The sequence below is a fragment of the Balaenoptera physalus genome (assembly GCF_965194825.1).
Source record: "Balaenoptera physalus genome assembly, chromosome: 11".
NCBI classification, from domain to species: Eukaryota; Metazoa; Chordata; class Mammalia; order Artiodactyla; family Balaenopteridae; genus Balaenoptera; species Balaenoptera physalus.
The window spans coordinates 39,677,638-39,690,427 of record NC_138896.1 but is presented as its reverse complement, the minus strand read 5'-3'; the positions used below and the strand labels follow the sequence as shown (position 1 = coordinate 39,690,427).

Sequence of the window (12,790 nt, the reverse complement as noted above, 5' to 3'; positions counted from 1 at the left end):
GGGATGCCTGCAGCTCCCAACTCCCACTGGAATACAAGCAGTATGAAGGCACAAGCCATGTCTGCCTTCTTCACTGCTGTGTCCTGAGCCCTTCCTATAGAATTAAGCACGGAGAGAGAACTCATTATAGTTGAATGAGTGAGTGAGAGAAGCATAGACCTAATATAGGCTCAGAGGATAATGTAGCTAGCAAACACTTTTTAAATCACCTAATCCAAATCTTCTCTCTTTTCTACTCTATGGTGAGAAAAGAAGCAAGAGTTGCTGTGTTAGAAAGGTTAATAGTTGTCCCTCTAATTAGGGCAGGCACCCTCTAACGCCCATAGCGAGGATCTTCAATCTCTGTGAGGCAAGCACCTCAGGGGGGATTTGATGCCTTGCACAGTCCAAGTTGGAGAACTAGACACCAGGAAGGGCTAGGCCCCCAGGCTAAATAAAACTTCACCATCAGTTGATTATAGAAATGGGGACTCAGTTAAAAAAAAAATACAAATTTTTATATTAAGAGTTTTTTTGAGTGTAATAGTTGGTTGATGTTTAATGTCGGCTATTTTTCATGAACAAATTAAAGGAAATACATGGTTATAACTCTACGGGCCTTTAACATGGAAAGCTCCATCTGCATCCCTCTTTGCATGTAGGGCTGAAACTACCCACAGCTTCCTTTGCTGGGGACACACCTCTCTAAAAATCCAAACTTACAAAATGAAAGACATGAAGCATTGGTAGACTTCATGACTCTTACACTGCAATCCAGAATTCTTGTCTATACTTTTTACATAATATTTTGTTTCTTTTTAAAATCAACTTTATTGAGGTATCATTTCCATGAATAAAATTCACCAATTTTAAGCATACATTTTGATGAGTTTTGACAAATATATATACCAGGGAACCACCACCACCACCACAGTTAAATAGAATACCTCCCTCATACCCAGAAGTTTCCTTGTGCCCATCTGCAGTCAATGCCCATCTCCTTATCCCAGTCCCCAGGCAGCCATGGATCTGCTTCCTGTCACTATAGTTTTACCTGTTCTGAAACTTCATATAAATGGAGTTATACAGTATACAGTTATATTAGTCAGCTAGTAAAATACTGCAGACTGGGAGGATAAAACAACAGAAATTTATTTTCTCACAGTTCTAGAGGCTGGAAGACCAAGATCAAAGTGTTGACAGGTTTGGTTTCTCCTAAACCCTCTCTCTCTTTGACAGATGACCTCCTTCTCTCTGTGTCCCTACATGGCCTTTCTCTGTGTGGGCACATCCCTGGTGTCCCTTCCTCTTTTTATAAGGACACCAGTCCTATTGGATTAGGGTCCCACCACCCTTATGACCTCATTTAACCTTAATTACCTCTTTAAAGGCCCTGTCTCCAAATAAAGTCGTATTGGTTAGGGCTTCAACATATGAATCTGGGGACACAATTCAGTCCATAACAGTAGTCTTTTGTGTCTAACATCTATGACTCAGCATAATGTCTGTGTGATTCATCCATTTTTGTGGCATTTATCAGTTTTTTCCTTTTTATTGTAGAGTATTAGTCCATTCTATGAATATACTACAGTTTTTTATCCATGTATCTGTTGGTGGATATTTGGGTTATTTCTAGCTCTTGACTTTGTGAACAAATCTCCTATAAATATTCTAGTGTCCTTTTGTGGACATATGTTTTAATTTTTCTTGGGTAAACACCTAGGAGTGGAATTGCTAGATAATATGGTAAGTTTGTTTAATTTTATAAGAAACTGCCAAACATTTCTCCCAAGTGGTTGTCTCATTTTACATTTCTACCAGCAGTATACAAAAGTTTCAGTTGTTCCACATCCTTACTAATACTTGGTATTGTCAATCTTTTCTTTTCTTTTCTTTTCTTTTTTTCTGTTAAGCCATTCTGGTAAGGGTGTAGTGGTTTCTCACTGTGGTTTTAATTTGCATCTTCTTGATGACTAACAACGCTGAGCAACTTTTTTTGTGCTTATTTGTCATTCAGATTCCTCCTCTGGTGAAGTGTCTGCTCACATCTCTTGCTTACTTTAAAAATTGGGTTGTTTTCTTATTGTTGAGTTGTATGAGTTCTTTACATATTCCGCATACAACTCCTTTATCAGTTATATGCTTTGCAAATATTTTTCTCCCACTCTGTGACTTTCATTCTCCTAACAGTGTCTTTCATATAGCAGAAATTTTCATTTTCATTAAGTCTGGTTGATCAATATTTCTTTATGGATCGTGCTTTTGCTGTCATGTTGTCTTGAATAAAGAGTTTTACTTCTTCCTTTCCAATATGGATGCCTGTTTTTTTCTTGCCTTATTGCACTGGCTAAAACCTTTAGTACAATGTTGAATAGAAGTGGTGAGAGGAGGTATCCCTGTCTTGCTCCTCATCTTGGAGGGAAAGCATTAAGTTTCACCATTAAGTATGATGTTAGCTGTAGGTTTTTCACAGATGCTCTTTATCAGGTTGAGGAATTTCCTAGTTTGCTTAGAGTTTTTAACCTGGAATGGATGCTGTATTTTTGTCAAAATTGTTTTCTGTATCTATTAAGATGATCATATGTTTTTTCTTTCTTACTTTGTTAATAACATGAATTATATTGATTTTCAAATGTTAAGTCAACCTTGCCTTCCTGGAATAAATCTCACTTGGTCATGATGTATTTTGTCTCTTTATATATTGATCTTATTTGCTAAAATCTTGTTTGGAAATTTTGCATCTACGTTCACAAGGAATATTGGTCTGTAGTTCTATTTTCTTATAAATTTGTTTGTATGGTTTTAGTATCAGGGTAATACTGGCTTCAGAATGACTTGGGAAGTTTTTCTCCTCTTCAGTTTTCTGAGTTTGTATATAATTGGTATTTTTTCTCCTTTAAATATTTGCAGAATTTACCAGTGAAGCCATCTAGGCCTGGAGTTTTCTTTGGGGGAAGGTTTTAAGTTGCAAATTCAATTTCTTTAGCAGATACTGGGGACTTCCCTGGTGGCACAGTGGTTAAGAATCCGCCTGCCAATGCAGGGGACACAGGTTCGAGCCCTGGTCCGGGAAGATCCCACATGCCGCAGAGCAACTAAACCCATGCGCCACAACTACTAAGCCTGCGCTCTAGAGCCCGTGAGCCACAACTACTGAGCCCGTGAGCCACAACTACTGAAGCCCATGCGCCTAGAGCCCATGCTCCACAACAAGAGAAGCCACTGCAATGAGAAGCCCACGCACCACAACGAAGAGTAGCCCCTGCTCACCGCAACTAGAGAAAGCCCACATGCAGCAACGAAGACCCAACACAGCCAAAAATAAATAAAAATAAATTAATTAATTAAAAAAAAAAAGATACTGGGCTATTCAGGTTACCTATTCTCATTAAGTGAGTTTTGGTAGTTTGTCTTAGGAATTTGGCTGTTGCATATAAGTTGTCTAATTTATTGTTCATTGTTGACATAGGCAAAGTTGTTCATAATATTCCCTTATTATCTCTTTTTACCTATAAAATCTGTAGTGAGGTCACCTCTCTCATTACTGATATTGGTAATTTGTGTCTCCTCTCTTTTTTCCTGATCTAACATGGCTAAATATTTATCAATATTATTGATCTTCTCAAAGAACTACCTTCTGGCTTCATTTTTCTTCATTGTTTTGCTGTATTTTATTTCATTAATTTCTGCTCTGATCTTTACTATTTCCTTTCTTCTGCTTATTTTGGGTTTCATTTGCTCTTCTTTTTCTAGTTCCTTAAGGTGGAAGCTGAGATGATTGATTTGAGACCTTTTTAGTACCAAATTAGTAGCAGCCCACAAATTTTGATATGTTGGGTTTTCATTTTCATTCCATTCAAAATACATTCTAGTTTCCCTTTTGTATTTTTTATTTGACCCTTGGTTATTTAGAATTGTGTTATCAAGTTCCCAAATATTTGGAGATTTTTCCCAGAATCTTTCTGTTATTAACTTCTAATTTAATTCCATTGTGATGAGAGGACAAATTTTTTATGACTTGAATTTTTAAAGTTTATTGAGACTTACTTTGTAATCCAGAATATGGCCTATTTTGGTAAATGTTCCATGTGCATTTGAAAAGAATGTACATTCTACTGTTGTTGGATAGAGTGTTCTATAAATGTCAGTTAGGTCAAGTTGATTGATGGTGTTTGTCTTCTATACCCTTGATTATTTTCTCCCTACTTGTATATCAGTTAATAAGAGAGAGCACTGAAATCTCCTATTATAATTGTGATTTGTCTATTTCTCCTTGCAGTTCTATCAGTTTTTGCTTCACATATTTTGAAGCTCTGTTATTAGGTGCATAAACTTTTAGAATTAAGTCATCTTGATGAATTGCCCACTTTATGATTATAAAATGATCTTCTTTATACCTGGAAACATTCTTTGCTCTGAAATTTACTTTGTCTGACGTTCATAGAGCCACTACATGTTTCTTTGTTTGTTTGTTTCACAACTATTTTTAATCTAATAATATATCATAGACATCTTTCCAAGACATAGCCATCTTTCTTGAGATATAATTGACATATAACATTATATTAGTTTCAGGCATACAACATATTGATTTGATATACATATATATTGAAAATGATCACCACAATAAGTCTAGTTAACATTCATCACAAATTTTCTTTCTTGTGGTGAGAACTTTTAAGATCTACTCTCTCAGCAACTTTCAAATATACAATTCAGTATTATTATTAAGTATGGTCACTGTGATGTACATCACATCCCCAGGTCCATCTTTTCTTTTGATTAGTGTTAGCATGATATATCTTTTTACACCATTTTACTTTCTGACATATCTGTGTTTTTATACTTAAAGTGTATTTCTTATGATGTGGAGAAAAGGGAAGCCTCCTACACTGTTGATGGGAATGTAAGTTGGTGCAGCCACTGTGGAAAACAGTATGGAGGTTCCTCAGAAAACTAAAAATAAAATTAGCATATGACCCAGCAATCCTACTCCTGGGCATATATCCAGTCAAAACTATAATTCAAAAAGATACATGCACCCCTATATTCATAGTAGCACTATTCACAATAGCCAAGACATGGAAACAACCTAAATGTCCATCGACAGATGAATAGATAAAGAAGATGTGGTACATATACATGATGGAATACTACTCAGCCATAAAAACGAACAAAATAATGCCATTTGCAGCAACGTGGATGCAACTAGATATTATCATACTAAGTGAAGTAAGTCAGAAAGAGAAAGACAAATACCATGATACCACATACAGGGAATATAAAATATGACACAAATGAACTTATCTATGAAACAGAAACAGAATCACGGACATAGAGAACAGACTGGTGGTTGCCAAGGGGGAGGGGGTTGGGGGAGGGATGCAGTGGGAGGTTAGGGTTAGCAGATGTAAGCTTTTATATATAAAATGGATAAACAAAAAGGTCCTACTGTGTAGCACAGAGAAGTATATTCAATATCCTATGATAAACCACAATGGAAAAGAATATAAAAAAATAAAGAGTGCATATATATATATATAAAACTGAAAAAATAAAGTGTATTTCTTATAAGCACCATATAATTTGATCTTGCTTTTTTATCCAATCTAACAATCTCTGCCTTCTAATTAGAGCAGTTAGACCATTTATTTTTTTGTAAGCTCAAAGAATTATGTGAATTTTTTTGTTTGGTTTGGTTTGGTTTTAATTATGATAAAATATACATAACATAAAAATTACCATCTTAACCATTCTAAGTATACAGTTTAGTAGTGTTAAGTATATTCACACTGTTGTGCAAACAATCTCTAGGACTTTTTCATCTTGCAAAACTGAAACTCTATACCCATAAACAATAACTCCTCATTTCTCCCTCCCCCATCCCCCAGCAACCACCATTCTACTTTCTGTTTGATGTGTTTGGCTACTCTATTTACCTCATATAAGTGAAATCATACAGTATAGACCATTTCCTTTTTTTTTAATTTATTTTTTATTGACGTATAGTTGAATTACAATGTTGTTAATTACTGCTGTACAGCAAAGTGACTCAGTTATACCTATATATATTCTTTTTCATATTCTTTTCCATTATGGTTCTTCACAGGACATTGAATATAGTTCCCTGTGCTATATAGTAGGACCTTGTTGTTTATTCATCCTACATATAATAGTTTGCATCTGCTAATCCTGAACTCCCAATCCAACCCTCTCCCACTCCCCTCCCCCTTGGCAACCACCAGTCTATTCTCTATGTCCCTGATTCTGTTTCTGTTTCATAGATAGGTTCATTTGTTAGACCATTTATTTTTAATGTGATTATTGATATGGTTAAGTTTGTCTACCATTTTGCTATTTGTTTTACATTTGTTCCATTTCTTTCTTTGTTTCCTTTTTTCTCTTTTTATGTGTTCTTTTGGATTAATTGAGTATTTTTTATGATTCCATTTTATTTCCTTTGTTGGCTTAGTAGCTATAATTCTTTGTTTTGTTATTGTAGTGGTTGCTTTGAGGTTTATGGTATTTACATCTTAACACAGCCTGCCTTTAATTGATATTATACCACTTCACATATAGCATAAGAACCTCACTATAGAATATGTCCATTTCCCCCCTCTTGGCCTTTAAGCTTTTATTGTCACACTTTTCACTTACACATGTGAAATAAACCACACAATACATCATAATTTTTGTTTAAGCAGTCAGTTATCTTTTTAAAAAATATTTATTTATTTATTTTGCCTGGGCCAGGTCTTAGTTGCTGCATGTGGGAGCTTCGCTGCAGCATGCGGGATCTTTTTTTTTTTTTTTCTAGTGCGGCATGCGGACTTCTTAGTTGCCACGTGCAGACTCCTAGTTGCAAGCATGCATGTGGGATCTAGTTCCCCAACCAGGGGTCGAACCTGGGCCCCCTGCATTGGGAGTGCGGCGTCTTACCCACTGGACCACCAGGGAAGTCCCAAAGTCAGTTATCTTTGAAAGAGACATACAAGGTTAAAATAAAACACGTATTTACCCATGTGGTTAACTTTTCCAGTGCTCTTCATTCCTTTGGGTAGATCCATGTTTCCGTCTGGTATCATTTTCCTTCTGCCTGAAGGACTTCCTTTAACATTTCTTAGAGTACACTTCTGCTGGTGGTGAATTCTTTCAGTTTTTGTATGTCTGAAAAGATCTGTATAGTACCTTTTTTTTTTCTTTTTGGCTGCACCACGTGTCTTGTGGGATCTTATTTCCCAGACTAGGGATTGAACCCTCATCTTTGGCAGTGACAGTACAGAGTCCTAACCACTGGACCACCAGGGAATTTCCAATACCTCCATTTTTGAAGATTTTTTTTTTTCTGGGTATAGGATTTAGATTGAGAGGTTTTTTTTGTTTGTTTTCTTTCAGGATTTAAAATATTTTGCTCCACTGTCTTCTCACTTGTACTGTTTCCAGTGAGAAATCTGCAGCTATCCTTATATTTGTTTTTCTCCATATAATGTGTCTTTTTTTTCTCTGGCTGCTTCAATGATGCTCTTTTTTATCCCAGGTTTTGAGAGTTTGGATCAAATGTGAGTTGGTGTAGTTCTCTTTCAGGATTTTTGGTATTGTACGTGGGGCTCGTTGAGCTTCTTGGATCTGTGAGTTTATAGTTTTCATCAAATTTAGAAAAATTTTGGTCATTACTTCTTCAAGTGAATTTTCTGTCCTCCAGCATCATTTTCAGGGACTCCAATTATATATATTAGGCTGCTTGAAGTTGTCTAATAGTGCATGGATGCTCTTTTCAGTTTTTAAACTTTTTTTTCCCCTGTATGCTTAATTTTGAATAGTTTCTATCGTTATGTCTTCCTGTTCACTAAAATTTTCTTCTGCAATGTCTAATCTGCTATTAATCTTAACCAGTGTGGTTTTCATCTCACTCATGTAGTTTTCATCTTGAAAAGTTTGGTTTAAATCTTTTTCATAACACACATCTTTTTGAACAAATGGAGTACAGTTATAATGGCTGCTAATTATAATATCTGTGCTGTTCTGGGTCAGTTTTGATTGATTTATTTTCCTCCTCATTATGGGTCACATTTTGCATGTCTGATAATCTTTGTTTACATGCCAGACATTGTGAATTTTACATTGTTGGGTGCTGGATATTTTGGTATTTCTGTAAATATTCTTGAGATTTGTATGGGAGCTAGGTTACTTGGACACAGTTTGATCCTTTTGGTCTTACTTTTGAGAATTGTCAGGTAGGACCAGAGCCATGTTTAAGATAGGGCTAATTATTCCCCATTACAGAGGCAATACCCTTTTGAGTATTCTACCTAATGCCCCATGATTTATGAAGTTTTCCAGTCTGGCTGGTGGTGATAAGACCCTGTTCCCAGCTCTGAGTGAACACCTCTCATCTTCTCTAATCTTTTCAGATCTTCTTTCCCCTGCCTGGGATAGTTTCCTCAAACTCATGGGTCAATCATGCTGAATACTTGAGGGAGACCTTCTGCAGACCTCCAGACCTCTGCAGCTCTCAGAGAATTGGCTGAGCTCTGCCTGGGTTTTCTCTCCCTGTGCTACAGCCTGGAAACCCTCATAAGGCAGAAAGCTTGGGCAATTGTAGGGCTTACTTACCTTGTTTGTTTTCCTTTCTCAGTAACTGTCCTTCATTGCCTGAAATGGTTTGAAAACCATTGTTTCATATATTTTGTCTGTTTGTCTGTCTTTTTGATTGTTTCATGGGAGAGAGTATATTCAGTCCCTGTTGCTCTTTGGCTGGAAGTGAAAGTCCTTCTTTCCCTTCAAATCCTTTCTTATCGTTTGTTGCAGGTAGAACAGTGTTGGGCACATGGTTGGTTCATTCACTGAATGCTTCTTGAATTAATTCATCTTTGTAAGTAATGATATCCAAGCAAAAGTTTTTCAGAAATTCAATTGTCAATGACTGGGTTAATTTTTTAAATGTTCAATAATAAATTATTGTAATTCTTACAAATGAAGACCAAATTAATTTATGAAATTGCACAGAGGCAGACTAAAATTTTTTTAGAAACACACTATACAGAAATGTTTCTGAAATGCTTGCTTCACATGTACCTGCTTTTATTTATTTATTTTAAATTGTTTTCTAACTTACAGAAAATGAAAAATATGAGGTCAATACATCAAGAGCAAAAACTATATTTATTGTCACTACCAGAGTCTCCCTGAATGCTTGGCATATAGTAAGCACTCGATATTTAAAGAATGATTGAATGAATAGAACACTTTTTGGGCAGAATACTTTCTAATTCACCAAACAATATTACTTTGTTTCAATAACACCTCTATCAACATACCTAACCCCCCATATTATAAATTGAGGCTCTATTCATCCATGCCTCTTCTGGTCTCTTCACAATGCACTCTGTTGCCCCACTTTGTAACATTGTTTTTTTTTTGTTTTTTTTTTAAACATCTTTATTGAAGTATAATTGCTTTACGATGGTGTGTTAGTTTCTGCTTTATAACAAAGTGAATCAGTTATACATATACATATGTTCCCATATCTCTTCCCTCTTGCATCTCCCTCCCTCCCACCCTCCCCATCCCACCCCTCTAGGTGGTCACAAAGCACCGAGCTGATCTCCCTGTGTAACATTGTTTTGTCAGATGAAGTTAACACAAATCAATATTTCTTTCTCTATAAGAGAGGCTAACATTTGGATTTGGAAATCTTAATTGAAGAGGTTTGGCTTATACTCTTAGAAGCATCAGACTTGCATAACACTCTAACTTCTAGCTTAAGTCTTGTGGATTCTTGGGGCTCTACCTCCAGCCCCCACCTCAAGCTCTCCCTACATCTGTTATTCCCTCTGTGGCCCAGCCAAATCTTGCACATCCTTCAAGCACAGCTTAAGCCTTCCTTCTTCTGTGAAGCCTTCTTCCACCACAGCAATCTCGCCCTTCTGCCTGCTCCCTAGAACTTAATTGTCTTTTCCATTCACTTGGTACCTAATCAACCATACTGCCTTGTCATAACCTTTGTGTTTATGTGGGAATTCTGTCTCAGCCAGCTTGTAACCACTTTCAGAACAGAGGCTCACATGTGCTTAGCAGAGTCATAATAATAATAATAGCAGTAACCAACATACTATGTGCAAGCCCTGTTCAAAGAGCTCTTTATGAATGATTTAATTAACCCTCACCTCACTCTTAGGGAGTGGTGCTATCATTATGTCACTTTCTAGATAAACAAGCTGAGGCCAGGAGAGTTAGGTCACTTGCCCGCGGTGGCCGGCAGAGCCAGGATTCAAATCAAGAGTTGTGGCTCCAGAGCATGAGCCCTCCACCATTGCACTGTGCATGGCACTGGGGATGCAGTAGGTGCTGAATGCATTTCTGTTGAATGAATGAAAACACAGAGGTTTGGCCTGTGCAGGAGGGAAATCTCCAGCAGAAGCCCTGTTCTATAACTCTCATTGCTTTGATGTTTCCTATCACTACTCCTACATCGTTGCCGTTATTTCAGAAGTGAGATCCTGTGTGGTCCAGGAGGAAAAAGAGGATAGAAGTGAGATGCCTACACCCCTCTCCTGCCTTCCTCCCTTGCAGGTTGGGCAAAGAGCAAGTTGGGACAGTTCTTTCTGCCAACCCCTGGCTCTCAGAGCCAGCCAGCAAACTGAAGCAGGGAGAAGCAGAAAAGGGAGGTGTTGGGGGGGATGGGTAGCGCCATCCTCATGATCACTAGTTTCTGGGGCCCATGCCTCCCAAGGCTCAGTCAACCGAATGTGCCTTTAGCTTGCCGGAATCTGGCCGGATTTAGAGAGATAAGATCAATCTGACCCTTAATTCCCCAAATGTAATTTATGGGCTTGCCTTCTGTGTGCTGCAACACGTCTGGCTATCCGAAATCTGGTAATTATTTATGTAAACACAGCATCCTGCCTTTGTGGATTATAATTGGACTCGAACAGCAAGAAGCGGGGACTCATACAGTTGGGACTGTGCTGAAACCCTCCTTTTGAAAACACTTACCTGAGCCTTTGAAATCTTCCCTGTGGTTCATGGATAGCTTTAACCAGACATGCCACTCTCCACAAAGAAAATTTTTTTTGGCTTCTTCCTTCAGCAGGCCTGGACAAATTTATTCCCAAACACTACCAGGTTTTGTAGGTCTTCTCAGAGAATGGGGTAAAGACACCCCAACCATCTTGGCTGGACCCAAACTGAGAGGACATGAGCCCTGGGGTGGAGGCCTCCACAGATCTCCTCATTGTCTGTTGGAACATGAATTTTATACCCCCACTAAGAATAAACAGGATTAGGAATTTAATGCTGTTTGGAAAAGAGGAGAGGTGGCTGGTGAAAGAGAAAGGTCTTTGCTTTTTATTCATGCTGCGAGTTCCCCAGAAACTTTCCCTGTACATACACACAGGAGAGCCAGGAGGATTAAGGGAAAGAAAATGAGCTGATTGAACCAAATGGTTCGGGAAGCACTCCCAGGAGGCCCCTGGGGTGGATGAATCTGCATCTTTAAATAACATTAATTTCTGAAAGGCCCAAATTGTTTCCTAAATTACTGCACTGAGCTCTTAGCTTTCATCTATTTTTATGGCACCTCTCCTGGTGGAAGGCAGGAGCTGTTGCTTTCGGACTAGCCAGCTTTGGAGAAATTCCTCATCCTCAGTGCAGCCAGTGAGGAATCAGTTTTCCTGAAGGAAAAAGAAATCCAGTCAAGGTGCTTTGAAAAACGGATTTCATTAGAAACAACCACCCCTGGGTGATCTGAACAAACCACCCAGTTCTCAAGCCAGCTGGGACACTCATTTCCTCAGTAGCTGGAGGCAAACCAATTAACCTCAGTTTCCCCATCTGTAAAATGGGGTTAATAATGCTTACCTGCTGCAGGAGTGCTGTGAGGTTTTAATAGAGTAATGGTTGTAGAGCCCTTTGATGTAGTAAGTTTTATTAACTTCCAAGGGATTCCCTGAGGCCAGAAAAAGCAGTTAAAACCCCAGAGAGAAGAAAGGCATTGAAAGACAAAGCTCAGCTAAGCACTTCACTTCCAGCTCTAATTTCAGAAGTGTAGAGTCTCCTGCTCCAGCATCAGTGGAAAGCGGTGTCCGTGGCTGGGGGCTGTTTGAATGGCATTTGGAGAGGGAGAGCCTTAATACTGGAACTCGGCTTTCAGTGGAGGGTAAAGGTAAACAAATAGCTTCTCTTGATCAAACCAAGCTCATTCTTTGGCCCCACTAAGGTTCTTTTCCAATAGCAAGTCTACAGTACGGGAATTATTTTGGTGTTAATCCAAGATCCTTGGAATTGAATTTAGAAACCCCCAGTTTCTGGCTTCCCGCTTCCCAACAATTAAATAGAGAGAGAACTCAAGATCTGGCCTCCAGCCAGCATTCCTGACCAGAGAGGGAGTGGTGAAGAGCATCAGCCAAGGGTCAGAGAAGGGGGTGGTGCTTCTTAAGCTCCATCACTCATAGCTAGGTGTGCCAGCCTAGGTCGCTGGGCCAGCTCAGTCTCCTACTTCATAAAAATGATTTTAATCAGACATCCTTGCCTGAAGGGCCCAGATAATTAAGATTTGGAGTGTGAAAGTGCATTAAAGTTATAAAGCACGCTCAAAGTGTTAGCTATTATAATTCAGGACAAACCCCTACGTTTCCTTCAGTAACTGTTTAAAAATCTCAATAATATGGATAATTGTACTCCAACTCAACTCATTCGGCATAAGAAACCCCATCCTCCTCTCTGACTTTTGATTCGCCCCCACGGGTTGAATGCCCACCAACTAGTCAAGGTGATTGGGTGCCAGTGACATGGACACAGCCCACAGGGTGAC

General features: G+C 38.4%; 1 long non-coding RNA gene across 2 annotated transcripts in view; it reads right to left on the bottom strand.

Moving 5' to 3' along the window:
- Nucleotides 1-3,329: 3,329 nt before the first annotated feature.
- Nucleotides 3,330-12,790, bottom strand: part of LOC309638759 — a 29,506-nt gene continuing 20,045 nt past the window's right edge. For both annotated transcript variants that reach the window (XR_014251259.1, XR_014251260.1), the window contains one exon: nt 3,330-11,651. This is a non-coding gene — a long non-coding RNA (uncharacterized lncRNA). The remainder of the gene's footprint in view (nt 11,652-12,790) is intronic.